Source organism: Oryctolagus cuniculus, chromosome 10 (assembly GCF_964237555.1).
Source record: "Oryctolagus cuniculus chromosome 10, mOryCun1.1, whole genome shotgun sequence".
Taxonomy (NCBI): domain Eukaryota; kingdom Metazoa; phylum Chordata; class Mammalia; order Lagomorpha; family Leporidae; genus Oryctolagus; species Oryctolagus cuniculus.
The window spans coordinates 61634651-61639992 of NC_091441.1; the positions used below are offsets into that span (position 1 = coordinate 61634651).

Genomic DNA, 5342 nt, shown 5'->3' on the forward strand with positions numbered 1-5342 from the left:
GAATAGGAAGTGGTATTAACAAGAGGCATAAGAATACTTCTAGGGGAGATGAACATTGTAGTGATGGTTTCCCAGCTGTCTACATGTCAAGACTTATCAAAACATATATTTAAATTATATGTGCTGTATTGTATGCTAATTATACTACAATAAAAATGTTAACAAAATGAAGAAAACTGACAGATTTCTCTAAGGAGTGAGAAGATGGCCAAGAACTAGGATTCAAGAAATATCAAGCTGTTTGAAGCCCTCAGTGAGGACAATCCACCAGTGACACAGTTACTGCTATCACTGTGGGATGAGTGTGTCCCTTAGGATACAGCATCCCAAGAAAGAATGTGACTCAGCTGATGCCCAGTGCCACCCGTAGTGGTGACACCCTCTTTTCAAAATGACATACAAGATGGGTAACAATAATTCCCCAAAAGTAAACTAAGGAGGATGTTTTGAAAGGAAAGACAAAACTAGCAGCTACACTAGTTATATAGGACTTTGAGGATTTTGCTGTTTTTGCTTTTATCCTCTCTGAGGTTTGAGCAGTGAGGAATCTGCTTAATGTGTACGCTTTTGGGTTCAGGTATTGAAGCTCTCACATTCTTTATTGTCACACTAAGGGTTATTTCACAAGGAATGTCTGCTATAGGGCAGAGCACCTAGTTCTGTCTTTAGTGTGTGCACGTGTGCGCATGCTCATCAAATGTCTACCTCTAAATGAGTTAATAAATCTCATGGACGTCAAATATCTATGCTTTGCTCCTCACTACTTCTTAAAGAGGTACATTTTTTATGTGTTTGTTTTTAAAATTCAATAGCATTTTTATTCATTAGAATTTAGAAATACTTCATTGGTACCCATTATGCACCACACAATGTCAGTTCCATTATCACATTACAAGGTAAAAAAACCCTTGAGCCCCACAGACTGACAGCAGTATATTATACTCTTTTTAAAACGCCTACCTTAGAAAGGTTCACCATGGGTACCCAGTGTTCTCTGGTAAGAAGCTGCACAGTTAGGAAAATGGATGGGAAGCCAGTTTTCATGGGGTTATTTCTGATGCTCATGGTTCATTTCACAGGGAATTCACGTTTCTCTGTCTCCATTTCCCCAGCTACAAAGAAAGAAGAAGCAATTTATTTTGTGAATGCAGGAATAGAAAATGATTCAATAACTAGGTTTAGTAAGTTCGTTTAATTTCCTACCTAGATCCATTACTATGCTGTAATTTGCAAAAACAAAAACAACCAACAACCATCAGCAAATGTATAGCTTCCAGGCTGCCAGCTTCTATAAGCCTAAATATTAGAATCAATCAGTTTGTGCACATTACTATGACTACAAAAATTCTTATGTGTGTCACTTGAGAAACATTTCATGATATCATAGAAAAGGGAATGAAACTGAGCTTAGGTTGAATTTAGACAGTTATATTTCAAAGACATAGTAAAGTAAGAAAAACAATTGGTAAAAAAGAAACTCAACAGTGAAATCTGAATTCTTCAATGAGGGAAAACAGAGCAAGTTAGGTAAAATCTTCTTCTTTGTGTTCCTCTGGTATTGTTTTTGCAGATATTTAAGATATTTTCTTTTTCTTACAAAATTATTTGTATAGCTTTGTCTGAAATCATTTCTTTGCATCTAATAAATGATTTATAACACTAAGAAAGTTAGCATAGAAGTTTAAATTATAATTCTGGCTGTGTTCCAAAATACGTGTATCATCTTAGTTATATGCTTTAATGTTTCTATACCTCAGCGTCTCTATCTGTGTAGTAAGGGACAGAGCAGGGAAGATACCAAAACAGAATACATGCCGACACTCTCCATTTTTACACTCATTGCAGCCATTATGAAGCAAGCATGGAAATTTCTCCTATGAAATTCACATCCTACTTCAGAAGCTGTGCACCATAACATCTCACTAGACAAGATTTTACCTGATTTTACTAAATTATTCAAGCCAGGCATTATTTTAGGTGCTAATCTGTATTTACTAGTTTCATTTTGACAATGTGTGTAATATTTTTTGTTTTGAAGACAGGGAAAATAATGCTGAAAGATTCACATACGTTGAGTGACAGAACCCGAATCCCGGCAACCTATGATTTTTCTCTATTACATTGCCTTTGAGTTCTCAATGAGTTCTCAAGTCTATTTCAACCCAAATGCTATGCTTAATACTGAAAACATGGATGGCATATTTGACAGTGATAATTATCTGCACTTTGGGATTGTGTGTGTGAGTGTTTGTGTATGTTTGAGTTTTTTCACAACTTTCTTCCCAACACCAAGCCCAGTGCCTGGCATACAATGAATCCCCACTAAATATTAATTGAATAGATAAAAGCTGTCATCTCCATAGCAAATATTGCCATTTTTTGAAAATATTTATTTAATTGAAGGCAGTGTTACAGACAGGAAGAAGCAAAGAGAGAGAGGTCTTCCATCTGCTGGTTCACTCCCCAGATGGCTGCAATGGTTGGAGCTGCGCTGATCTGTAACCAGGATCCAGGAGCTACTTCTGCATCTTCCACGCAGGTGCAAGGGCCCAAGCAGTTGGGCCATCTTCTACTGCTTTCCCAGGCCATGGCAGAGGGCTGGATCAGAAATGGAGCAGCCAGGACTTGAACCGGCACCCATATGGGATGCCAGCACTGCAGGCAGAGGCTTTACCTGCTATACCCCAGCACCAGCCCCTGTATTGCCATATTTTTACAAACATGCTTTAGCACCATTTTTTTTTCCCCATTTGGGACTGTCAGCCTATTATTCTGCAGCAAACATGCTGTCATATTCCAGTCAGCACCATATTTGATTTACTAGCCAATGTTTTATTATCGGTTCTTTCCTGGTTGGGTCTTTGCTCTCCTTTTGACAATTTATCTGCACCTCACAAGTAAGCGTTGGGCCACCGGCCACCTCTAACTGTGGGAGCAGTCACGATGCTTCGCCGAAGCTGACTTCCGCCACACCAGGAGAGCAACCTGGAAAGAAGAGTGGTCAACCAGCAGACTGGGAAAAGCCAGCAGAGACGGAGGAGCAGGTGCTCTGGAGTGTAATCAGTAAAGGCTTGCAGTGACCTAGCTGGTTATTTAACTAAAAATGGGAAACAGAAAGAAATTAAAAATTAGACCATGTCAAGAGGATCTCATAATGAATCACTAAATTTGACCTTACCATGGACACAAAAACATGGAACAAATTGGTAGTCCAATGTTTATAGTAAAGTGTATAGAATTAGAGTGAACGCAAAAACAATGATAATTTTTCTTCATTTTTATGACCTAACAGGATGAACTAGTACATAGATTACCTGAATAATAAATGATAGCATAAAAGCTACAAATGATCAGAAGAGCACACATTTGGGGTAATCTTATCAGTGACATTTTGTTTGATTAACCGCAGTATGTTGGAGTATTCTTATAATGCTCCTTATGCATCTGGTAACCGTTTTTGAAGCCATCGCATTTTCCCCAAATGCAATCCTGAACCCAGGGATGAAGGTTTGGGAGAGCTTCAAATGATGAAAATAAGAGCGTGCTGACATCAATTGTGGTGTCTAAGAAAAGAAGCCAGGCACCACGAAGGGAACAGGGAGGTACCCAACAAAGGACACTGGCAAGAAGCCACAGAATTAAAGGTAGGGGGGGAGCCCAGTGGGAACTCCTCATTGATGCTAACTGCACTGCAGCCACCAGCTGCCTCAATGTGCTCCTTTGTGGCTGGTGTAACTTCTCCAAAAGCACAGGGTATCAGATGTCCTCCTCCAGCAATGATTCTGCATAGCTCTGAGAAGAGAGTTGTCCATGTGTATATAAAGAATTTCAAAAATTTCATGGAGGTGTTTGGTCTAGTGGTTAAGACGCTGGTTAAGATACCTCGTCCCGTATCAGATTGCCAGGGCTCAAAACATGCTTCAGGCTCCTGACTCCAGTTTTCTGCTAACACAGACCATGGGAGGGAGCATGTGATGGATTATGTAGTTAGGTTCCTGCTATGCACATGGGAGATTTGGATTGATTCCCCAGCTCCCAGCTGGGTCCTAGCACTGTCTCTGTCATTGCAGATGACAGGGATACGTAGATATGCAGGTATTTGAACCAGCACATGGGAGTACCCTCTCTCTGTAAAATTCAAAAAAATCAAACTTTTTAAAAAAGCTTTGTGGAAAAATATCATTAAAAGATGAGTTTCACGTCTGAGCGCGGTTGGGCGGGCCAGGACTTGCCACTCATACGCCCTTGGGCAGAGGGCGGGGACTCTTTCTCTCTTCCGCTTCCGACCCGCTGTCGCCAGTCCCTGTATGTGCATTAATACCATGTCTGCTCTGCTGCCCGCCTTCGTGCCTGCTGCCCGGAAAGGCCACCGCCGCGGTCATTTTCCTTCATGGATTGGGAGATACTGGGCATGGATGAGCAGAAGCTTTTGCAGGTATCAGAAGTCCACATATTAAATATATCTGCCCACATGCGCCCGTTATGCCTGTTACATTAAATATGAACATGGCTATGCCTTCTTGGTTTGTTGTTATTGGACTTTCACCAGATTCACAAGAGGATGAACCTGGAATTAAACAGGCTGCAGAAAGTGTAAAGGCTTTGATAGATCAAGAGGTGAAGAATGGCATTCCTTATGACAGAATTGTTTTGGGAGGATTTTAACAGGGAGGAGCTTTCTCTTTATGTGCTGCTCTTACCACAAGCAGAAACTGGCAGGCGTTACTGCACTGAGTCTCTGGCTTCCACTTGGAGCTTCATTTCCGCGGGGTCCGATCAGTGGTGCTAATAGAGAGATCTCTATTCTCCAGTGCCATGGAGATTGCGACCCTTTAGTCCCACTAATTGATTCTCTTACTGTGGAAAAACTACAAACATTGGTAAATCCAGCCAATGAAACCTTGAAGAGCTATGAAGGCAGGATGCACAGTTCATGTCAGCAGGAAATGATGGATGTCAAGCAATTCATTGATAAACTCCTACCTCCAATTGATTAATGTCATTAAGAGGCTTTGTATAGTACTCCAGCATCATTGTAGTAGAGCATAAACTTTTTCTGGTGCCCAGTCCTGAAACTTCTAATGTTTCCAGTGTTAAAATGTTTTGCAATTACATGCCAATGACACTAAATAATGTCTCCTCATAGAAAATATATGATATTTCAGTTTCTATACATGTATTTGCAAAATATGATCTCCAATATACTGGTATTAATATAGGTGAAGCAGCTAGCTTCTTTTTTTTTAACTGTAACTTGGCAAAATAATAAAATACTTCAGTCAGATTTTTTATTACATGATTTGAAAATTAACAGTATGCTTAAGGAAAATTTATGCAAATAT

At 40.0% G+C, this 5342-nt stretch overlaps 1 pseudogene; it reads left to right on the forward strand.

Moving 5' to 3' along the window:
• Nucleotides 1-4307: 4307 nt before the first annotated feature.
• On the forward strand, nucleotides 4308-5014 carry LOC100341865 (acyl-protein thioesterase 1-like; annotated as a pseudogene).
• Nucleotides 5015-5342: the final 328 nt, after the last annotated feature.